Source organism: Manis javanica, chromosome 5, assembly GCF_040802235.1.
Source record: "Manis javanica isolate MJ-LG chromosome 5, MJ_LKY, whole genome shotgun sequence".
Taxonomy (NCBI): Eukaryota; Metazoa; Chordata; class Mammalia; order Pholidota; family Manidae; genus Manis; species Manis javanica.
Genome location: NC_133160.1, coordinates 157,056,762 through 157,082,873, shown reverse-complemented (window position 1 = coordinate 157,082,873; position 26,112 = coordinate 157,056,762). Strand labels below are relative to the sequence as shown.

At 39.2% G+C, this 26,112-nt stretch overlaps 1 long non-coding RNA gene across 1 annotated transcript; it reads left to right on the top strand.

Annotated features, from left to right (window-relative positions):
- The first annotated feature begins 1,985 nt into the window (after positions 1-1,985).
- Positions 1,986-25,774, top strand: LOC118967679 (uncharacterized). Its single transcript, XR_005054909.2, has 3 exons — positions 1,986-2,166; positions 2,696-2,816; positions 25,543-25,774. It is a non-coding gene; the product is annotated as an uncharacterized lncRNA (long non-coding RNA).
- Positions 25,775-26,112: the final 338 nt, after the last annotated feature.

Here is a 26,112-nt window from a genome sequence, read left to right as displayed (position 1 = left end):
GCTCTTCATTCCTGGGCTCTGTCCTGGCTCCTGGGGTTCCCCTCTCCAAACCTGGCTTCTCTGCAATGTCCCTTAAGCCCTCCAGTTAACTTGTACTAGAAGCCTAGAGTTTAAAGCCAAATTAGTTAAAACTCTCACTTGCCACTGAAGTCTTGTGAATGACCTCAGGTCTTTATGAATGTGTCTGTGTGTTATTCTGATATTCTAACAAAGTGGCAATATCCTTGTGTATGTGTCTGTGTATATTCTGAAATGCAGCAGATGCTTAATAAGTATTTGTTGATAACAATGAATGAATTTCTTGATTATCTCTTAACTACAGCCTGATGCCAAAGGAACAGACTTCAGGATTTGACCTATTCCCTCTCCTCCCAGACTATGTGGGTGGACTTTTTCTTTTCATAGATCAGTAGGTAGGTAGAGAATTGATAGATAATGGATAGATATATAACTAAATAGATGAGTGAGAGGCATGTGGTGTGGCCGATCTGATAGATTCTAAATCTGGGTTTGGGTCATTTGGAATGAGAACCTATTTCGGTGCTGACGAAGCTCCCAAGAATGTTTCTCCCCTCACCTCTCACTCCCTTTGAGCCATTTAACTCTTGTCTGCTTTCTCTCTGACTTCAAAGCAGTAGGCGACAGCAGCGGCTCCTCTGGAAATCTTGGCCTGCTGTTTCATGGACAAAATTATCCCGTCTTCTGCTTTTACCCCCACCTCGTGCTCTGTGACTCACTTTGCCGTCACAGCCAAGGCCCAGATGCTGTGAAGTTTTCTTTCAGAAGGCATCCTGGGCTCCTAAGTTCACTGTGGGGGTGCCCCCAGCTTGCTGAGTGCCGCAGGTATCAAACCCTAAACGTCTGCTCACAAATACGGTTTCCATCCAAGGCCTTCCCACCAGCAAGCACGTGCCATCGCTTCAGAAGAAACACCAGGCACAGGTCCTGACGCGTTCGAGCCTGTGGCTTCCGGGGTACGCAAAGGCAAATGCAGCCTGCTGAGGGCCCCGTGCAGAGCCGGTGCCCACAGAAAGGCCACGGTTCAGGGCTCTTCTCCCGTACTTGAGGTCCCATCAGTCAGAGATCTGCTCTTCCTGGGGAGCACCTTGGTGAGAACTAAAGTAGATTGGTTTCTTCCAACACGTAGCTATTCTTATGTCCACAGAGCAAGGAGTATTGTTTAAGACAGAGAGAAGAAGACCCCTGGGGGGACATGGGGTATTTGAGGAAGGAAGTTGGAGGAGTCCTGAGTAAGACTCACCCAGTTCCTTCCCAGGGGAGCAGGGGAACGGAAGCTGGACGACTGCTGTCTTGGTGAGGAAGCACTGGGAGCGGCCGATGAGAGAGAGGGAATCAGACCCTTTCACGATCTGTACAGGGAGAGACTTCGGAGCCAAATAAGCCTCATTTCTCGTTATTTCTATGCAGGCTCTCCTTTGCTCACTCCTCACTCCTTTGCTCTATCCAGGTTCTCCTCATGCCACTCAGGCCTCCTGTCATTGCTCCGCTGTCCCAGACATGTCACCCGCCTTTAACAGGTCACGATGCACCACCCCCTCAGACTGTCAGGGCATCACACAAATGTCACCTTCTCCGCAGGCCTTCTTTATCCCACCCCCACCTCTGAAATTGCCCTAAACTCCTAATTTATTTTTCTCCTTACCACTTACTGCCATCTAACACATGTTTTACACATTGCACTTAGTTACAACGGACTTTCATCTGTTTTGCTTCCCACTATTGCTCCAGCGCCTGGGAGGTGCCTGGCCAGAGCAGACTCCCACTCTTTGTTGACACAATGCATGAATGGACAAACAAATTACAGCTTGGTGCCATGGGAACCAGCTTCCGGGTTTATAACCTTCCCCTCCCACTTCAGAGACGTGGCTTGGCTTTTCTTTTTTATGATTAGCAGAGCAAAAGTAAACATCCTGATCCCCTATCACTAAAATAAAAGGAGCTGTCACTTGCAGGAGAACCTCTGATTTAGACAACACACACCAAGGGCAGGTGAGTTTGCAGATCCAGGTTTTTCAGTCTGGGCCAGTGATGATATATTACACAAACCAGCAAAGATGAGGCCTTAAAGTCAACTGCACACTGGATTCGACGCCAGAGGCTCTCCAGTGCTGCCTGCCGCTCGTGCAGCTTTGGCTGATATCACAGGTGGGCATGAGAGAGGGGCAAAAAGTGCAGTCACCATGGTGCTTGTGTGCAAAGCTTGCTGTCCAGCAGAAACACCTGGGCAGCTTCTGCACCTGACACCTACCTGCCGGGATTCTGATTTCTTCCTTTGAAAAGGAGTAGAGGTGATTTCGATAACAAGACAGGGCTGAGATCCAGTGGTTTAGGGAAATAATATGTCCCTATTGTTTACTTTGTCTGCAATTCCTCCCAATATCTATGTAGTTTAAGAACCAGCATAATGTCCCCGTGTGCAGGAATGTAGGTGTGTCAGGCGTATGAAGCACAGCTTACAAGTGCTCCTGGGAAATCACCAAGTAAAAATGTCAGTGGTTAATACTTGACATAGAAGGTCTAAGACACCATGGTGGTGGTCTCAGAAAATGCTTCTATCAAGATTTCAAATTGTTGCCCTTTTTAGTTTTTTAGGTAAAAGTAAGTATTGTTTTCCTTTGTTTTCAATTTCTTTTTTGGCTCTAAATGTGATCTCCTGTTAATATGTACTTCTCAGGTACATTTCTGAAGGAACTCCATCCTAAGGGACTCTGAGGATGCCTATCCCTGCTTTCCAAGTGTGTTAATTGCACCAAAGGACAGAGATCTTCTCAACAGTATTCAAGTCTTCAGCCACAGTAAGCACATCAGATATTGTCTTTGCAGCCCAGTCCTAGAGTTGGGGACACCCAATACTGGGAACTGGTCAGGTGTAAAAGAATCAGAATTATGACTATGAACTGATTTCCTTTTTCACATCCTTTTCCTCCATAATGGATGTTTGGACCCCACTATCATCATAGGCTCCACAAATTACAAGCCAATATCCCTAATAAATATAGATGTAAGAATCTTCAACAAAATATTAGCAAACCCTATTCTCAATACATTACCAGGATCATACACCATGATATGTGGGATCTAATCCAGGGATACAATGATGGTTCAACATCCACAGATCAATCAACCTGATACCCCACATCAACAAAATTAAGAATAAAAACCATTTGATTATCTCAATAGTTGCTTAAAAAGCATTTGACAAAATTCAACATCCATTTAAGATAAAAACTCTCAAAAAGTGAGTATAGACAAGATTCAAGATGGTGGTCCAAGATGTGAGACAGAGAACTCCTCCAAAAACCACATATAACATGAAAATATAGTTAATACAACTAATCCTAAAGAGCAACAGGAACGAGGGCTGCACAAGATTGCATACACCTGGAGAGCAGAGCAGACCTCATGAAACAGGGTAACGTAACACAACCTTGATCCAGTGGGACCTAAGCCTCCCCACATGGAAGCTCACCGGTGGGAGGGAGAGAAGAGGAGCAGGAAGAGGGTAGAAGTCTATGACTGCTGAACACCCAGCCCTGGGGATCTGCTTTGGGAGTACAAACCTATATTGCATGGTGCTCTGGAGATAAGTGGGGTTAGAAAGCTAAGACAGTCAGAATACTTGGAGAGACTGACATTCTAGCTATTTGTGGAGAACAGGGATCCACATCCAGACACTCTGGGACAAAGGAAAGGTGGGCGATCTGAGAGGCTTCCTAGCAGTGAGAGGGCTGCTGAAGGTGTGGGATTGGTATGGAGCTTGCAACACAGGAGAAGGGATAGGTGGACAAGGTTGTCTGGGCACGCTCTGCCAAGCAGGTTGGGAACTTTCAGGAGATTCAGGTGTTTCATCCCCTTGGCTGGATACTCAGCTTCAAGGCCCCCCACTGTCATATGCAGCCTGCTGCACCTTCCTCCTAGCCTGCTAACAACAGCTCACAAACTGGCAGTCCCTGCCCTGGCATCAGGCCAGCCAGAGCGAGGCCCTGCCTACAGCAGCTACAGACGCAAAGTGCAGAAGCTTACATCTGTGTGCACGGCCCACTGGTTCTGACAGTGGAGACAGGCTCTGCAGCCGGGAAGCAGGAAACAGCCCTTTCCTTCCCCCAGGCACCATTGCCACTCCCCTACAACCCCCTACATCACTCCAGGGGCTGAGCAGCTCCAGAGGCTAGAGCTTCTGGGTGCGAGAGGGTGATACATACAAATATGAAATATCAAAGGAATCTGGTTCAAACAAAAATCTCAGAAACAGCAAAAAAATGACCAAATAAAACTGAACTCACCAATCTTCCTGAAAGAGAGTTCAAAATAAAAATCATAAACATGCTCATGAAGGTACAGAAAAATATTCAAGAACTCAGAGATGAATTTAGGAGATTCAATCATTAAGAACTTCCATACATAAAATGAAATGTACAGAGGATAAAAGATGGCAGCATGAGAGGAGAGACAGAGGCTTCCTCTTAAAACTGCATACAATTAGAAAATATAGTTGGTGCAACAAATCCTGAGAGAGAAACAGGAAAGAGGATGGCACCAGACTGCATACACCTGGAGAAAAGAGCAGACCTCACCAAATGGGGTAACATACCAGAGCTGTGGCTCCATGGGACCCGAGCCCTTCCCCCAACCCAGCTCACCAGTGGGAGGAAGAGAAACTGAGCAGGGAGGGAGTGGAAGGCTTGGGACTGCTGAATACCTAGTTCCGAATATCTGCGCTGGGAGCACAGACCTACATTTCATGGTTCTTTCATCGTACTCTTCTGATTACGGGGTTGGAAAGTTGGGACAGGCAGAGTTTCTGGGGGGACTGGGATTCCAGCCGCTTGTGGTAAGCAGGGATCCATACCCGGCTGCTGTGGGAAAAAAGCTTATACTGGTGTGCTTGGCCCACTGGTACAGTCAGTGGAGACAGGCACAGCAGCCACTAAGTAGGGAACAGCTCTTTCCTCCCCCCAGGCACCAATACTGCTCCACTGCAACCCCCAACATTGCTTCAGGGGCTGAGCAGCTCCAGAATAGAGCTTCTGGACACTAGAGGGTGCCATATACAAATATGAAACGCAAAGAAACCTGGTCCAGAGTAAAATTATCAATACAGCTCCCGAGAAAGATTTAAATGATATGGACCTCGTGACTCCTCCTGAAAGGGAGTTCAAAATAAAAATCATCAACATGCTAATGGAGGTATGGAAAGATATCCAAGAATTCAGGAATGAAATCAGGTCAGAGATCCAATCATTTAAGAGCACGATGGAGGGTATTAAAACCAGGTTGGATACGGTAGAGGAGACTATAAATGAAATAGAAATTAGAGAAGAGGAATACAAAGAAGCTGAGGCACAGAGAAAAAAAGGATCTCTAACAATGAAAGAATATTGAGAGAACTGTGTGACCAATCCAAACAGAATAATATTCACATTATAGGGATACCAGAAGAAGAAGAGATAGAAAGGGATAGAAAGTGTCTTTGAGGAGGTTATTGCGGAAAACTCCCCCAATCTGGGGAAGGAGATAATCTCTCAGGCCATGGAGATACACAGATCTCCCAACACAAGGGACCCAAGGAAGACAACACCAAGACACATAGTAATTAAAATGGAAAAGATCAAGGATAAGGAAAGACTGTTAAAAGCAGCCAGAGACAGAAATAAGATCACATACAAAGGAAAGCCCATCAGACTAACAACAGACTTCTCAGCAGAAACCTTACAGGCCAGAAGGGAGTGGCATGATGTATTTAATGCCATGAAGCAGAAGGGCCTGGAACCAAGATTACTTTATCCAGCAAGATTATCATTTAAATTTGAAGGAGGGATTAAACAATTTCCAGAGAAGCAAAAGCTGAGAGAATTTACCTCCCACAAACCATCTCTGCAGTCTATTTTGGAAGGACTGCTATAGATGCCAGTGTTCATAAGGTTTAATAGCTATCATCAGAGGTAATAAAACACAGTAAAGAAAGTAGAAGAGCTAATTACTAAGCAAATGCAAAATTAAATTAACTATCCCCAAAGTCAAACAAGGGATAGACAAAAAGAAGAGAATATGATCCCTAATATATAAAGAATGGAGGAGGAAAGGAACAAGGAGGAGAAACAGAAAACAACCTTTAGATTGTGATTGTAACAGCATACTAAGTGAGTTAAGTTAGATTTTTAGATAGTAAGGAAATTAACCTTGAACCTTTGGTAAACACAAATATAAAGCCTGCAATGGCAGTAAGTACATACATATCGATAATCACCCTAAATGTAAATGGAATGAATGCACCAATCAAAAGAAATAGAGTCACTGAATGGATAAAAAATCAAGACCCATCTATATACTGCTTACAAGAGACTCGCCTCAAACCCAAAGACATACACAGACTAAAAGTCAAGGATGGAAAAAGAGATTTCATGCAAACAACAGGGAGAAAAAAGAAGGTGTTGCAGTACGAGTATCAGACAAAATAGACTTCAAAACAAAGAAAGTAACAAGAGATAAAGGAGGACATTACATAATGATAAAGGGGTCAGTCCAACAAGAGGATATAACCATTATAAATATATACACACCCAACACAGGAGCACCAGCATATGTGAAACAAATACTAACAGAACTAAAGGAGGAAACAGAATGCAATGCATTCATTTTAGGAGACTTCAACACACCATTCACTCTGAAGGATAGATCCACCAGGCAGAAAATAAGTAAGGACACACAGGCACTGAACAACACACTAGAACAGATGGACCTAATAGACATCTATAGAACTCTACATCCAAAAGCAACAGGATACACATTCTCCTCAAGTGCACATGGAACATTCTCCAGAATAGACCACATACTAGGCCACAAAGACAGCCTCAGTAAATTCCAAAAGATTGAAATCCTACCAACCAACTTTTCAGACCACAAAGGTATAAAACTAGAAATAAATTGTAAAAAGAAAGCAAAAAGACTCACAAACACATGGAGGTTTAACAACATGCTTCTAAATGGTCAATGGATCAACGACCAAATGAAAATTGATATCCAAAAATATATGGAAACAAATGACAACAACAACAGAAAGCCCCAACTTCTGTGGGATGCAGCAAAAGCAGTCTTAAGAGGAAAGTATACAGCAATCCAGACATATTTAAAGAAGGAAGAACAATCCCAAATGAATAGTCTAACATTACAATTAAAGAAATTGGAAAAAGAAGAACAAATGAGGCCTAAAGTCAGCAGAAGGAGGGACATATTAAAGATCAGAGAAGAAATAAATAAAATTGAGAAGAATAAAATAATAGGAAATATCAATGAAACTAAGAGCTGGTTCTTTGAGAAAATAAACAAAATACATAAGCCTCTAGCCAAACTTACTAAGAGAAAAAGAGGATCAACACACATAAACAGAATCAGAAACGAGAAAGGAAAAATCATGACGGAACCCACAGAAATACAAAGAATCATTAGAGAATACTATGAAAACCTATATGCTAATAAGCTAGAAAACCTAGAAGAAATGGACAACTTCCAAGAAAAATACAACCTTTCGAGGCTGACCAAGGAAGAAACAGAAAATCTAAACAAACCAATTACCAGCAAAGAAATTGAGTCGGTAATCAAAAAACTACCCAAGAACAAAACCCCTGGTCCAGATGGATTTACCTCAGAATTTTATCAGACATACAGAGAAGACATAATACCCATTCTACTTAAAGTTTTCCAAAAAGTAAAAGAGGAGGGAATACTCCCAAACTCATCCTATGAAGCCAGCATCACCCTAATACCAAAACCAGGCAAAGACCCCACCAAAAAGAAAACTACAGACCAATATCCCTGATGAACATAGATGCAAAAATACTCAATAAAAATATTAGCAAACCAAATTCAAAAATACATCAAAAGGATCATAAACCATGACCAAGTGGGATTCATCTCAGGGATGCAAGGATGGTACAACATTCAAAAATCCATCAACATCATCCACCACATAGATAAAAAGAAGGACAAAAACCACATGATCATCTCCATAAATGCTGAAAAAGCATTTGACAAAATTCAACATCCATTCATGATAAAAACTCTCAACAAAATGGGCATAGAGGGCATGTACCTCAACATAATAACGGCCATATATGACAAACCCACAGCCAACATCATACTGAACAGTGAGAAGCTGAAAGCATTTCCTCTGAGATCGGGAACTAGACAGGGATGCCCACTCTCCCCACTGTTATTTAACATAGTACTGGAGGTCCTAGCCACGGCAATCAGACAAAACAAAGAAATACAAGGAATCCAGATTGGTAAAGAAGATGTTAAACTGTCACTATTTGCAGATGACATGATATTGTACATAAAAAACCCTAAAGACTCCAGTCCAAAACTACTAGAATATTGGAATTCAGCAAAGTTGTAGGATACAAAATTAACACACTGAAATCTGTGGCTTTCCTATATACTAAGAATGAACTAATAGACAGAAAAATCAGGAAAACAATTCCATTCACAATAGCATCAAAAAGAATAAAATACCTAGGAATAAACCTAACCAAGGAAGTGAAAGACCTATACCCTGAAAACTATAAGACACTTATAAGAGAAATTAAAGAGGACACTAACAAATGGAAACTCATCCCATGCTCCTGGCTAGGAAGAATTAATATCATCAAAATGGCCATCCTGCCCAAAGCAATATACAGATTTGATGCAATCCCTATCAAATTACCAACAGCATTCTTCAAAGAACTGGAACAAATAGTTCAATAATTCATATGGAACCACCAAAGACCCCAAATAGCCAAAGCAATCCTGAGAAGGAAGAATAAAGTTGGGGGGATCTTACTCCCCAACTTCAAGTCCTACTACAAAGCCACAGTAATGAAGATAATTTGGTACTGGCACAAGAACAGAGCCACAGACCAGTGGAACAGAAATAGAGACTCCACACATTAACCCAAACATATATGGCCAATTAATATATGATAAAGGAGCCATGGACATACAATGGTGAAATGACAGTCTCTTCAACAGATGGTGCTGGCAAAACTGGACAGCTACATGTAAGAAAATGAAACTGGATCACTGTCTAACCCCATAGACAAAAGTAAACTCCAAATGGATCAAAGACCTGAATGTAAGTCATGAAACCATAAAACTCTTAGAAAAAAACATAGGCAAAAATCTCATGGACATAAACATGAGTGACTTCTTCACAAACATATCTCCCTGGGCAAGGGAAACAAAGGCAAAAATGAACAAGTGGGATTATATCAAGCTGAAAAGCTTCTGTACAGCAAAGGACACCATCAATAGAACAAAAAGGTATCCTACAGTATGGGAGAACATATTCATAAATGACAGATCCAATAAAGGACTGACATCCAAAATATATAAAGAGCTCATGCACCTCAACAAACAAAAAGCAAATAATCCAATTAAAAAATGGGCAGAGGAGCTGTATAGACAGTTCTCTAAAGAAGAAATTCAGATGGCCAACAGACACATGAAAAGATGCTCCACATCGTTAATCATCAGAGAAATGCAAATTAAAACCACAATGAGATATCACCTCACACCAGAAAGGATCGCCATCATCGAAAAGACAAACAACAGCAAATGTAGGGGAGGTTGTGGAGAAAGGGGAACCCTCCTCCACTGCTGATGTGAACGTAAATTAGTTCAACAATTGTGGAAAGCAGTATGGAGGTTCCTCAAAAAGCTCAAAATAGAAATATCATTTGACCCAGGAATTCCACTCCTAGGAATTTACCCTAAGAATGCAGCAGCCCAGTTTGGAAAAGACAGATGCACCCCTATGTTTATAGCAGCACTATTTACAATAGCCAAGAAATGGAAGAAACCTAAGTGTCCATCACCATCAGTAGATGAATGGATAAAGAAGATGTGGTACATATACACAATGGAATATTATTCAGCCATAAGAAGAAAACAAATCCTACCATTTGCAACAACATGGATGGAGCTAGAGGGTGTTATGCTCAGTAAAATAAGCCAGGTGGAGAAAGACAAGTACCAAATTATTTCACTCATATGTGGAGTATAAGAACAAATAAAAAGTGAAGGAACAAAACAGCAGCAGAATCACAGAACCCAAGAGTGGACTAACAGTTACCAAAGGGAAAGGGACTGGGGATGATGGGTGGGAATGGAGGGATAAGGGGGAAAAGGGGGCATTATAATTAGCACACATAATGTGGGGGCAGAGCATGGGGAAGGCAGTATACACAGAGAAGACAAGTAGTGGCTCTATAGCATCTTAATACACTGATGGGCAGTGACCGTAATGGGGCATGTAGTGGGGATCTGATAATGGGGGGAATATAGTAATCAGACTGTTGCTCATGTGATTGTATATTAATTATACCAAAAACAAAAGGAAATGCAAAAAAAAATGAAACATATGATTGAGAGATTTAAAAGCAGAATATATGTAGTAGAAGAGATGGTTAATAGAATAGAAATTAGACAATAGGAATACAAAGAGGGTGAGGCACAGAGAGGAAAAAGGATCTCTAAGAATGAAAGAATATTGAGAGAACTGTGTAACCACTTCAAATGGAACATTATTTGCACTATAGGGATACCAGAAGAAGAAGAGAGGAAAATGGATAGAAAGTGTCTTTGAGGCGGTAATTGATGAAAACATCCCCAATCTGGGAAAGGAAGTAGTTTCTCAGGCCACGGACGTGCACAGATCTCCCAACACAAGGGACTCCAGGAAGATCACACCAAGACTTATAATAATTAAAATGGCAAGATCAAGGATAAGGACAGACTTTTAAAAGCAGCTAGATACAGAAAAAAGATCACATACAAAGGAAAACCCATGGATAGGAAGAATGAATATTGTCAAAATGGCCATCCTGCCTAAAGCAATCTAAAGATTCAATACAATCCCTATCAAAATAGCAACAGCATTCTTCAATGAACTACAGCAAATAGTTCTAAAATTCCTATGGAACCACGAAAGACCCCGAATAGCCAAAGCAATCCTGAGAAGGAAGAATAAAGCAGGTTGGATTATGCTCCCCGACTTCAAGCTCTACTACAAAGCCACAGTACTCAAGACAATTTGGTACCGGCACAAGAACAGACCCATAGACCAATGGAACAGACTAGAGAGTCCAGATATAAACCCAAGCATATAAGGTCAATTAATATACAATAAAGAAACCATGCATATACAATGGGAAATGGAAGCCTCTTCAACAACTGGTGCTGGCAAAACTACACACAAGAGAATGAAACTGGATTATTGTCTAACCCCATACACAAAAGTAAACAGTAAAAAGTGGGAAAGGAGGGAGAAGGGGAATAAGGGGCATTATGATTAGCACACATAATGTAGGGGGGAGCACAGAGAAGGCAGGATAGCACAGAGAAGACAAGTAGTGACTCTATAGTATTTTACTACGCTGATGGACAGTGACTCTAATGGTGTATGGGGTGGGGACTTGATAATGGGGGTATTTAATAACCACAATGTTGCTCATGTAATTTTATATTAATGATAACAAAATTTTAAAAAATGTGAGTATGGAGGTTACATACCTCAACATAATAAAAACCATAAATGAAATCCACAGGTGACATCATACTCAATGGCGAAAAGCTGAAAGCTTTTCCTCTAAGATCAGGAACAAGAAAAGGATACCCACTCTTGCCACTTATATTTAACATAGTACTGGAAGTCCTAGACACAGCAATGAGGCAGGAAAAATAAGTAAAAGGCATCCAAATCAGAATGGAAGAGGCAAAACTGTCACTAGTTGAAGACAACATGATACTAAATATAGAAAATCTTAAAGACTCCACCAAAAGTTAGAACTAATAAATGAATCAGTAAAGTTTCAGGATACAAAATCAGCAAGAAATATGTTGCATCTCTATTCACTAATAACAACTTATTAGAAAGATAAGTTAAGAAAACAACCCCACTTACAACTACATCAAAAGGAATGAAATACCTAGGAATAAATTTAAGCAAGGAACTGAAAGGCCTTGTATTATAAAATGGTATTATATATGCAAGTTTGAAGGCCCTATAACTTTCTTTCCCCTATCATCTTAATGTTTAAAAGTGGTTTTTTTCAGCCTCATTAAATCAATTGGATGTAAATCAAGCCATAATGATGTACACCTTAAACTTATATAGTGATGTATGTCAATTATTTCTCAATAACATTAGAAAGAAATGAATTGGGCATTTTTCTCTTTATGTTTTCTAGACATAGAAAGAAATAGTAGGGTAGGAATTATCTGTTCCTTGCTTATTTGATGGAATTCAACTGGAAAAAAACTCTCACATTTTAATTTACTATTTTTAGGTAATTTAATTATTTTAACTTCTGGTTTGATTAATGTTCTCTATTATTTTTACTCAATTTAATTGATTTCTGTATTTATCTTTATTACTGTGGATCAAGTGAGCTAAGCATTAATAACAATGCCTGGGTCAATAAATGTTACATGTAAAAATTATTGTTATTAAGTTTTACTTTCTTATTTGGGCTTAACTGTTACATACATCATTAATTCCTTTTTAGTTGAACAATCAGTTCATTTGACTTCAGTTTTTATTGTGGAAAGTATTTAAAGCTATGAATTTTCCATTGAATATTGCTTTAACTATATTCTATAAATTTGGTTATGTAATTTTTATATATGTTCTAATTATTTCATCATTTTATCATTATTTTGCTCTTCTCCCCAAGGACTTTTTAATAGTATGATTTTAGTTTCTAAATATATGCCAGTTTCCTAGCTTCCCTTCTGTTATTTCTTTCTAATTTGATGAATTATTCTGTATCAGGTTGATCCGTTTACTTATTAGAAATTTTTGTCACATGATATTTTCAGTCTTGTATTATCTGGGCATTCAACAATGCTAAAATTTTTCTATGTACTTCATATTTCCATTTTTATATATCTTGGGGTATATTAATTACGTTATTCAAATCTTCTATTTTCCTTAATTTTTGTCTTTTTCATATGTTTCTAAAAATCATGTGCTATGAAACTATTTGCTTGTCTTCTTACAGGCAGTATTGTTGGACTCAATCCCTTTGTCTGCTTCTAATGTTCAGTGGTCCCAAACTAAGCTGAATTTTAGTATCACTTAAACTGGGATCATTCCTCCATGAAGCCTAGTCAAGGTTGAGCTGGATCTGTGGGTTTGGGGGCCTCACAATGGCACAGGTATAAACAACATGCTACCAAGGGAGAAAGAGTGCATGTTACAAAGACTGCCCAACCTCTTTCCTATGCATGTTGCTCTGCATGCTTCCTGTGTCTCCCAGGAGATTCTTACAGTGTTTGCACTAGTATCTCAGTTCCCAAAAGAATGTATATTCTCACAAAGGTTTGCATTCAGTGGGTCATAGCTAATTCCTAATAAGCATAGAAAGGCCTCAAAGGTGGTTCACTAAAGCATTGAATACATTTCTCTAGTACCTACTCACTTCTGTAGCATCTCCAGATTTGCATACAGGGCAGTAAGTCAAAGGTGCAAGTCAAGTTTACCATTTTTCCAGCTATGCCATTTAGCAAGTCTTTGCTACTCTTCACCTTCTAGTCTGGGTTGTCTTTATTGCAATGCCATAATATGTGGGGCCTTGCCCTATTAATAATCACACACACTACCCACCTTTTTTTTCTTTGCATCCTAAGTCTCTCTACTGGCTTCATTTCTTCAGCCTAAAGACATATTCTATACCCTTCCATCCAACTTTCTGTTTCTTTCATTTCCTTTACTCTGGGACTTTATTAAATTATTTTTTAACGACTGACTCTGCCACATCCCCCCTAGTACCTTGCATCTGGGCTAAGGACACGAGATGGGACAAAGACCAAACAAGGGTGGTTTCTCCCTGTAATGAGATATTTCAATAGTCCAGCTAAAAACAGAAGGGGGTTTGGACAGATATGGAGGCAGTGAGAATGGAGGAAAGGCCTGAGATGCAGGAGAAAGAGTTAGGGTTTAGACGGTGGAGGAAAAGGTGTAAAATATTTATTTCTGAAAGTGAGAGTTACTAAAGAAGGCTAATAGGATGGTCTGTTTGAATTCAACGAACATGAATCTATCAGTATATCAATCCGTCCAACTGGATGATTTACTCTAAAAAGCTTAAGATGCATGGGTACCATCAGTCATGAAATTAGTAAATGATTTGTGAACCCATGATTCGCTAGCATTTCCTCTAGATTAATCTTCTTAGTACTGTATATCCTTTACTTTTCTGCAGAAATGTGTGCAGTGCTTATCTATCTATTACCTCCATAGTAAAATCTAAATGTTTCTTAGCCTCTAACATTCAAAGTCTCCATAATCTGGCCAAAATAAAAAATTTCAGCTTTACCTTCTCCATTCCAATTTTTTCCTGTCATGCAGAACTACTTTCCATTCTCAGAACATATCCTATTTTGCTTTATATGGCTTTGACACTGCTTTTCTATATACTGAAGAAGATGTTTGCCTTCTCTTTACCTTTCCCAGCCTTATCTTTCAAAATTATCCTTAAAATCCAACTCTGATCTCAACTTCTCCACCAAGCTCTCCTTCTCTGAGTAAGCAAGAGGTTTCGGCATTTTTATATGCTGCTTTCATTCTAGTGTACTTTGTTGGCCAATATGCCACCTGGTAATATGGCAACAGAGTAGGAGATGCGTTGTTTTGCTTTGCTTTCTCCCAGAGTGCATCACCCTCCTTTCTCTAGTAAATGCACTTAGATTTTCCTTTGGGAAACTACATCTCTTAGAGTTTTCATCCACATAATTTTGGGAGAGACATCCTTTTGTGCAAGGGATGCATAAACATCCCAGGTCAACAAGAAGCAAATGATGTCTCTAACACCATGGAAATTAGAATGAGTGAGCACCAGTCCTAGAAGTGTTTCTGGAAACATGGAGGAGGGGAAGGTCCTTGCTGGTAGTGAAAAGCTGGCGGAATATAATTCCAAAGCTGCTGTGTCTGTGGGGCAATCTGGCCCACATAAAGAGGACTTGGCTGAGAATTAAAACAAGAGAAGAAAGAAAATCTAGGATAAGGAGGGAAAAATATTCTTGATAACATGATTTGTGTTCTGGGATACACCATGCCAGCAGATAAACTCTTAGGTTTTTCAGTTGTATCACTAATGAATACACTTTGTTTATGTAAGTTTGAGCTTGGTTTTTGAATCCTTAAAGTCCTACAACCAGCCATTCACAATATTCTCTCCCAGCTCCAGGCCTCTAAGACATCTACTATGTATAGCAATCATTTACTATTTAGGACCAAGGGAGTTAGTTCTATGGTCATTTACATACAGATGTATATTTCCTGCCTCTCCATCTAGTAGGTTATTTCAGGGCAGTTTATTGTAGACCCTGAAGTCAGACTTCCTGGGGCTGGGATCCTGGCTCTCCCACTTATATGCTGACTGATATTGAGCAAAGCATTTCATCTTTTTGTTCTTCTGATTTATCATCCATAAGATGGGAATTAAAATGTTAACACCTGAAAAACAAAAACAAATAAACAAGAAGAAGGGTAATGCCTCACACAGCTGTTGTAAGGAGTTCATGTACATAAATAAAGCCCTTAGAAAAGTATCTGGCACATCATATGCACTACACACGTAAGCTCCATGTAAGTGAGAGCTATTTTTATTACTATTATTATCACAATGATGATTATCATCATTATTATTTGTAACCCCACTGCCTACTGCAGTACCCCTCAATTATAAAGAGTGAATCATTTTTAACTATTGTATAAGAGGATTTTAATACAGTACTTGTTTGCCTGATCCTTGTTTATATGGATCAAAGTACCAAGGCATCCTGAGGCAGCCCCTGTCATCTCAGCTCAGAATAAAAGCCTCAGATTTTCCTGCCTCGTTCCTGCTACTTCTTCGTCTTTCCCTCCATCCCTCCCTGTGTTCAACTCCTGCCTTAATAGTTTCATCTCACATACTCAGCATATCATTTTTGGGTATCAATCCTATGTTTTTCATCTGCTTCTCCATCTTACAGTGGTTTTTCTGCATTACCACTCCTAGCCTTGGATGCTGGGGGATCAGCTAATACTTAATACAAGAGCATCTACTCCTCTGTAACGCTTAAAAACCTACTCTAAAAAGATTCAATATGTAACCTCCTAGCACAGAAAGAAGCTAATACATGTACTTCAAAAGGGCTAACAATGGGAATGTATCTTCTCTTCAACTAAAATTCTACCCCGCCATGTCTGTTTTCAAGGTTGGGTATCTCTGTTCCATGTTAGTAGTAGTTAGTCACCTAAGTAGGAATAGGGTGCTGACGGGGTCACATTAATCCTTACAAAATGAGGAAAGCAGCTAGAGGGAAAAGGGGCCAGGTAGTTTGCAAATCACACGATTACTGAGCTCTATTTAAAGAGTACAAGACATATTTATGACCTGGCCATCTTGAGAGTTCAACACCATCACCAGTCCAGATGCAGAAGAAACAGCTATCGTTCAGAATGCTACCTGAAGCAAAACGGGAGATCAAGTTAACAAAAGGAGCAAAATCCATAAAAACAGCTGTGATTTAAGTGTGAGGCATTTCCAATGTGCTAACTTTGGAATGATTTGCTTATCCCTGGTCCTGCTGGGGGAAATAAAATGCTCAGCTTGGGAAATGAAGAAAGGGAACATACCAATGTTTTGCTCATGATGCTGGAAGAAATAGTATTATCTGAACCATGTGAGTTCAATATGTTCCTACTTAAAAAAAAACACATTTGCTATATTTGGAATACAACCTAAGAAGTTAGAATTTCAAACTTAGAAATTCAGTAATGGATTTTTAAAGGTAAATTCTAGTTTTCATACAATAAATATGCACATTCATGAACACATACTCAGTGTTCATGTATAAAATAGACTTCTCTGCATGGCTTGCTATAAAAATGAGCACAGGTCAAATCAAATCCTGAAAAGTTATATAATAACAGATGGCTTCCTAACAGGACATTGCATGTAATGTTGGTTGTTGACTTTTTTCCAACTAAAATTAAGTACAAAATTAAGTACCATGTTAAATTATGAAAAAAATACCTAGTATTTATTCAAGAGGGAAAAGGCATACCCATTAGCTTTTAATGTATAATTTTCCTAGGTCAGTTTCCTCAGAAGCAGATTCTGAGATGAAGGTTCATATTTAAGTTATTTTTCAAGGAAATGCTTGTATGTGAAACCAATCAAAGGCAGGACTTCAAAGAATAACGGTGTGATTCTAACCAAATCCCACATAAGGCAGCATCAGTGTAGCCCACAGGGAACTCTGGAGAGGAATCTACACATCACAGCTGTCCTCATCTGAGCCACGGGGGCCAGGCTTTCAAACTCCCATGCCCACTGGCAAAGGGCCATAGGCAAGGGGTCAACTCAAGAGGACATAAATTCCCATGTCAGGAACACTTCAGTCCATCCCCCCGCAAAGAAATGTCTATAGTTTATGAATGATGGGAATAAAGGCATGTGAAGTCTGGAGACAGGTCAGAGCCATGAAAAGGGATATTAGGGAATCTGGATAGAGGACTGATATTATCTACAACCTGGTTCTTTAATGATGTTCACTTACTTATAAAAGTAATGATGTTTACCATTATTATTAACTTAACCACTTGAAAATAATAACAGACACTAGAGAGACACACTTTCACAATTCAAACAAAGGATATTTTCCTAATATGAGTGGATATGTTTAATTGTCTATGTAGGTCAACCCAAACCAACAAATCTTCTTTCTGTGATGCATCATTTTTATTTATCCAGTCATTCAAAAAGATTCATTGGTTGACTGCTATGGAGAGTCCATTTAACACTATATTAATAACTTTGGAAGCACAAAAAACTTGTTTGGAATCCTGACTCCACTAGTTTATATGGGATCAAATGACTAAGTTCTCTAAGTCCCTGTTCACACATGTATAAATGAGGACAATAACACTATAAGGCTTAAATGAGATCATGCATGGAATTGCTTTTGCATAGTGTCTGAAACATGGTAAACACTCAGTAAATGTTAATATAGTAACAATGAAAATTATGATAATGTTCAAGGCATAGTGATGACTTCTGTGTATGAGACAGTATGCTGGAAAGAAAAAACAAAACATGGCCCCTGCCTTAAAGAGCTCAATATCTTAGAAGGCAGGAATAAATATTTAGCATAGAAAAGTTAAGTAATACAAGAGAAAAATGTATGACTGATGCTGACTGAGGTACATAAAAAATAAACAGACTTGCCACCAGTAATCTCTCCTCTCCACGAATGTATTATCCACCTGACAATAGGGTTCTCTTTCTAAAATACAGCTCAAATAGTGAAGCTTTTGCATCCCTCAGTTGTTACTGGCCCCCTTTCACCTACATAAAACAGTCCAGGTTCCATAGCATTCCTTCATGACCTATGTGCTCCCCATCTCCCACGATCTATCTTAGTTCAAATCTTCCACTTCATCCCAGTGACAGTTCTTTAGTCCAGAACTATTAAAAATATGCAGTATTGTTCTATTTCTTTGTCACTGCTCAAATAGTTTCACCCACATGGAATATCTTTCTTCCACTCCTTGCTGTCGAAATGTCCACCCAAACGACCTCTCCCCTGTCCATGCTCCTATTGCACATTGTTTTACCGCTTTAATGGGTACTGCCTGGTTTTACACTTAATTTTGTACTGATAGACGTGTACAAGGAAAATGGCTAGGGAGAAGAGGTTTGTACACTGAGATGGGGTCAGATACTCACAACATCTGCCAAAATGTTGGTCTTTACACTAGACTGTAAGTTTCTTGAGACCAAGGATGACGTCTCAGATATCACAGACAAATTATAAAGAAAGAAGGCAAAGTAGCACATTACAATATTGTAGAAATGAAAAGATAATTTAAAGTAAGTAGACAAGGGGGATTAGTGTCAAATACTTCTGAGAAGTCAAGGAAAACAATGAATAAGAGAGATTTGTACAGGTTAGGCTGATAATTTTGGAAAATGCGGTCTTCCAAACATATCACACTTTCATAACATATAAAGATACCCTATATTTTTATATATAGAGAGAGTGGGAATAAATTTTGAAAAAAATAAAACTAGCAGTGGTATACCAGTTACTCAAGAGAACAAATTAATGCTGTGAGACATGGTAACTCGTGGGAGGTTGAAGAGATTAATGCCATGAGAAAGTGATTTGCAAGATTGTTTTAAATCTGTTTTTGTAAAAGGATAAAGGAAATGATTCATTTAAGAGGGAAATTTTTAAATGCCAGAAAGAAGGATTATTTGAGAAAAAAATGGCTTTTTAAACTATGCTTGTAACGTTACTCTGTAATTAAATAATGTAGTTGTATTTCCTACACTTCTAGATATGGAAATTAAAACCACCCCAACTCCAGCTTGACCTTTCTGCAATTTAGCATTTTGCCATGACGTAGGTAGATTTATCCGTTTGAACTGCAATGGCAATTGTTTGTCCACTGCCTCATTCTCAGGGAAATTCCTTACTGGTTCTACTCAGCTCTAACTTGGTTTGCAAGGTTTATGTTCTCCCTTCAAGCTCCCAAATCCACTCAAGATGACCAGATTCCCCAGCCGGTGTTAGCAGAAGATTCCAGGTGTTCAGAGGTCTGGAGACTAGCTTGTCTGTCTATGGGAAGTGACATGGCAGGTGTCCACACTCGGTCACACATGGACAGTGTACTCACCACGGGTCATTTCCAGATGAAGGGCATTTCCTTTCCCTTCTGCTCTGGGGTCTCCTAGTCCCATCTTCCGGTTCTCTCTCTCCAGAGCCGTCACTCTGCCCTTCCTCTTCCCTTTTCCCAACCGCAAGCGCTCAGTTTTATGGTCTATGGGAAAAAAAAAAAAGATCCAAGACTCTGCTTAGCATTCAAGTTACTCTGAATCTTTTTGTCACTGGTGTCTGCTGAGGGAGTCAAAAAGGAATCCTCAAGAGATACAGAGAACAGATTAATGGCTGCCCAGGGTGGGAGGTGGGGCAAACCTGTGAACAGTGCCAAAAGGTACCGATATCCAGTTATAGAATGAGTGAGTCATGGGATGTAATGGACAACACAGTGACTGTAGTTAATAATAATGTATTGCATATTTGAAAGTAGCTAGGAGAGTGGATCTTGAAACACGTTCTCTTCACAAGAAAAAAAATTGTAACTGTGTGGTAATGGATGTTAACTGGACTTATTGAGGTGATCATTTTGAAATATATACAAATATCAAATCATTATATTATACAACTGAAACTATATAATTGCCAATTACATCTGTAACAAAAAGAACCCTCACGATACTAAGAATAAAGAGGATTAGAAAACTATACCAAAAACAGATTAATTACCTGAGGCATAATTCTGGCATGCTATCAAATAGATTAATAATAATAATGGCTAACTTTATTGAATGCTTACTATGTGCCAGACATTGGTCTCAGCCTTTATATATACACAACTTACGTGATCATCACACAAGCCAATTAAAGAGGTGCAATTATTTTTTCCATTCTACAGATAAGAAAACTGAAGTATAGAGAAGTTAAATATTTTGCCCAAATCTACTCATAAGATGTAGCAGAACTAAAATATTTAGTCCAGTTCCAAAATCTACACTGTTAATCATCACACCATACTTTAAGGATATAATGTTCTTAGTTTTGCTGAAGATACTATTTCTCCTAATTAAAACAACAATATTTTTGGATAGTATTTCAAAAATAGGTACTATTTTGTATTATTACCTTGTAGAGAAAGATTACTTCATACAAGCCAGCGAATCAAAAATCAAGATTCTTTGAGTCCTATATTGGTCCAGCCACAAAAGCACAATGTATAATTGTTGGTGTCTGGTGAGGGCAATCATACTGAGAACATTTTCTGTTAGATTCTGAGTGAAGTGACAGTAACTAATCACATTAATTACCCTGATTTACACTGATGATTTACAAACCACATAAAACTTGCTATGAAAGTGTGTAGGTGGATGTTATGTACATGGAGAAACATGGGAATTGACAAAATAGATTTGTCTCTGTTGTATAATTTCAATTAAGTTTTTAAATAAGTGCTTTACACATTCTTTGAGTAATTTGAAAATCATCTGCAGATATACAGTACAGTTATGTCATATGGGTACTCAGGTAGGTAATTATAATTACTTCCATAAATATACTATAAATGTTCTCAACATTCAAATGAAGCTTTCCTGAGAGAATCATCTATGGATATACATAGAAAGAAGAGTTACTGAGGAAACATTAAAAACTGGTCATTATCTTTTGGTTTCCCACTGAATTTCTATATAAAATCCATTCCCCTTAATGTTGGCAATTTCTAAAACAGTAGTTCTCTATTTCTAGTTTGCTCATTCAAAGCAGCTAAATGTATCTTTAAAATGTAGATTCCTGGACATCCCCAGAGATTCTGATTCATTACGTCTGGGCACAGACCCAGAATGTGTTTTGAACAAGCCTCTCTGGGAACTCCGGTATAGATGATGGCCCACCACACTTTAAGAAACACAGATCAGAGACAAACAAGCCAGGACAATGTATGGCTGTGTCCTGGTATGCACACTTTGCTCAGGTGATACCTGTAGAGAAGGACATTCACCTGGTTTCATCCATCCTGCAGACCAGCCATTGGCCAAATGGTCAGTTTGTGACTACACAGTTGATATACCTCCCTTAATCACTGAAGGATTTACTGATTTGCGATTTTGAAAACCAACACAAGGATTAGTTGAAAAGAGTTGAACTTGGGATATAGAACAAACTATCATCTACTCGATAGTTAATGGAAAGTTACTGTTTACATTATGCAAACATATATAGCAATTTTTAGGAGCTGTTGTAAATATCTAAACCCTTCTCACTCAAAGAGTAACTCTATCTAGATAAGGTTAGGGGTAATGTTTTTGTCCTATTACTGCATGAATCATCCCTTTTCATTGTCTTGGCTTAATGGAATCTACTGATACACTTTCCTCACAGGTGAACATTGATTCTGCCACTTGCTAATTTTAAAATATTTTTAGACTTATCTGTAATTACTCATTAATGTCACCAATTATGCATCTGTAACACTAGTTGGTCGTACTTTTCTTAGTTGTTGTACAGATTTGTGTAGAGTTAAATTTTGTTTCTCCTCCAGTTTCATGAACATGTTGGTCATGTCCAGTTAGGGCAGCATGAAGACAAGTATCATCTTTGTTATGACAAGTAAGACTAATAGAGACAGCCTTGCCTTTTCACAGGCAAAGAAAGGCTTCCAAACTGAATGATGTCTGAGAGTTTCCAACAATGGGCAAACGATGTTACTTTTTCAGTATGTGTCACATAATCCAATGCCAAATGGATGCTGCCATTTAAACATAACCATTTCCCTCTTCTGTGTAGGTTTAATAAGCTTAGTTTATGTTACCATGTTGGCTCTTTTGTGACACAGAGAGTCACAGAAGTCCACAAAACCTACTACTAGGTTTTGCATCAGAATCTACTATTGGGGGCTACAGTTTGTAGTGGAAAAGACATTTTTAGTATTTTTGGAAAGCTTGGAATTTTAGAGAGTAGATTTTTTTAGGTGGGGGTTTACCATCCTACAGTATGCCAAAGCCTGTAGAGAGACAGTTGATCTTTTTTAAATCACTTTTCCCAATGATAATTTAATTTCTTAGGAAAATGGTGAATGAAACACAGAATGAAAACTTTCTTAGTATCCTTTACTGTATAGTTTTTAATTCTAAAAATTCTTAATTCATAAACACTACTACAAGGAAGAGGCAGGAGTTACTCTTGTGCTTTTGCAAAAAGCACCTCTTGTCTCCAAGGCAAATCTCAGGTAAGAGGTGCCCAGACATGAACCCTTAGTGACCTTCCCCAGGGGAACTGCAGCCCATGTGGGGAATCAAAGGGCTCAAGGTCAAACATCTGCACCCAAACATACATCTGGGAAGCTTATAAAGCCAACTGGAAAGAATTTCCATATCTCAGCTCCTTAAAAAGTAAAGGGAGAAATTGTGTTATCCTAAATACAAAGAAAGAAAAATAAAATCTGGTTTTCCTATTAAGGTTATGTATTATAAGCCAAAAAAAAAGGGGGTGGGTGGGAGGGGAGCAAGTCTCCATATTCTGCTTTAACCTAAGTTACCATCTGATAACAGCTTCAGAGGCAGCTGTCCTGTTTTCTGTTTTCTCCCCCTCTGACATGTATAAGCTCTACACAGTCTCCATTTTGAGGTATGTACCCATTCTCAAGATTCTAAATCTTTTTTTCTACCCACTTGTGTGAAATGCGGCAGGCAAATTTTTGCTTTTTCCCTGAAATTTCTTTGGAAATTTAAGTTTCCAAAAGTTAAAATTCTCAGAAACAACCATTTGTATTTTTTATGGTGATTTTTGAAACAAAGAAACAGCATAGTTTGATTAAACTAAAGACAAAATAAAGTTGCAATTTTCTTCTTAAAAAAAAAGTTCCAAAGCTCATCGGGATATTAGTTTCTTGCTTGTGACAAATATACCATAGTAATGTAAGATACTAACACAAGGGGAAACTGGGTGTGGGTGTAAAGAGCCTCTGTACTATCCTGGCAACTTTTCTGTAACTCTAAAATGATTCTTAAAAAGAAATTAGAGCTCAATGGTACAAAGAACAGAGATAATAGAGGTAGGAATTTTGTGAGACTTTTAAAGATTATCTAGTCCAACCAACTGCTGAGCATTGAAACCATTTCGTCAACATCACCCTAAAAGTCTCATCCAGGCTAGATGCATTTACTTGTATTACAGTCAGAACAAGCTCTAAGCCAAGGCAATCTAGTAAGTATACTTTGGGGAGACCCGTCAGAGAAAGTTCTTTCATTTGCTGAGTCCAGAGCTGTCTCTCTGCAGATTCCATTGTGGAACTATTCCTCTGGGTCCTTGTAGGCCAGTAGGTCCTGGGTGGTCTGATAACAGCTTCAGAGGCAGCTGTCCTGTTTTCTGTTTTCTCCCCCTCTGACATGTATAAGCTCTACAGAGTCTCCATTTTGAGGTATGTACCCATTCTCAAGATTCTAAATCTTTTTTTCTACCCACTTGTGTGAAATGCGGCAGGCAAATTTTTGCTTTTTCCCTGAAATTTCTTTGGAAATTTAAGTTTCCAAAAGTTAAAATTCTCAGAAACAACCATTTGTATTTTTTATGGTGATTTTTGAAACAAAGAAACAGCATAGTTTGATTAAACTAAAGACAAAATAAAGTTGCAATTTTCTTCTTAAAAAAAAAAGTTCCAAAGGAGCTCCTCTATCCTGTACTCTCAGCTCAGTACTTCCTGAATATGAAATGAATCTAATGTCTTCCATTCATCTGCTGGGGCTGCTATAACAAAATACCACAGGCATGGTGGCTGGAATAAGAGAAATACATTTTCTCACAGCTCTCGAGGCTGGCATTCCAAGATCAAGATGTTGATCTTGAATTTATCCTCAAGTTCTGTCCTTGGCTTGCAGATTTTCTCACTTTGTCTTCACATGGTCTTTTCTCTGTGTGCATTCACTGCTGGCAGAGACTGGTACTATTGGATTGGAATAGTACTATGACCTTATGACCCTTTTTCTCCTCAATTACTGCTTTAAATGGCTTATTTCCAAATACAGTTACACTGGGATCAGGTCTTCGACATGTGAATTTGGGGGAGGATGACACAATTCAGCCCATAATCCCAGTTCATTAAATACCTTCAAATATCAGAAAATTGCAGTGAGATATTTTAATGTAAGGGTTAGGAGAATGGACCTGAGGTCAACCCCCTTGGGTTCAAATCCCATTGCAGGCACTATTTAGCAACATGTCTAACCTGGGGCAGCTATTTATGCTGATGCTTTCCATCTCACATGAAAAATAAGGATAATAATGGTAATTACTCCATATGGTATTGTGAGCCTTTAATTCATAATTCATGTAAAGCACTTAACACAGTATCTAGCACATAGTAGGGCTTCACTTAATACTAATAAACCTCAGTTGCCCTCTAGACTAAGAAACCTTTACTTCTTCCTTGATCTAGTTTCAATCTGTCACCTAAACTCTGTGCCCTCAAAGTCCCTGCACATGGGTTAGACTAAGCCTACCCCTGCCATAGCGTGCGACACGCATCCTCATAGTGGAAACTAACAGCCCCTTCTTTTTTTGGTGTCGGATCATAATACATTCATATTAACCTGACCTCTGCATTTGTTGTTGTTTTTTCTGGAGAGTTCTGCTAAACCAGGTCTCCTCTGCACCTGATTTGGAAGGTCAGTTTCCTGTAACAAAAGTCATAATTATACCTACATTTATATTAGATTTTACTTTGTGAGTATCACAGCATCAGCTCATTCTCACATTAGATATTCACAAATCATCCCATATCCCGTCAATAATCTGTTTAAGATTTTTCTCTGCATCCATCCAAGGTTACTGATTTGTGTAGGGAAATAGCTCTGTCCTGGTGATCCTGCAGTATCTGTATAAGCAAAACTTGAATTGCAGCTTACCTAGTCCTGGTGGGACCGCATCCTGAAGTGGAGAGAGGATGAGAGGCTTCTAAACGCACCACCCTGCTTCCCGGGAAGGATGTTATGCGATGGTTTGTGATCACCTCCTGGGTTCGGACGAAGCACACACGACTCAGACACAGGCCACCCCGCCGCTAGTCTGCAATCGCTTCCCTCTTGCTTTGGTGTCATCCTTGTCCGTGTGCAGGGCCAGGAGCTGTCGCCTTTGACTCACTCTTCTTGACCTGCGGTTTTTAAGTAAATAAACTGTCTAAATCTAAAAGTGGCTCATTGTGCACCTACTGGTCGACTAGTCAGGCCTAGTCTTTGCCTTGTCTTCCAAGTGTGGGTGAGTGTGACAGTGGATGGAAGCTTCTTTTGTAAAATCAGCAATAAATTTACCCAACTCTGATTCACCCCAAGTTCTCTGTTCCTCAGAATTCCTCAAACAACACTTAGTTCAATTGCCATTTCTCTTAGGAGTCTGGGTTGCAATTCTCTACAGCTAGGGGGCTCTCCTTTATAGCAGCTGGGTGTTGTTAGGTGCTTTCTTACTAACGTTTCG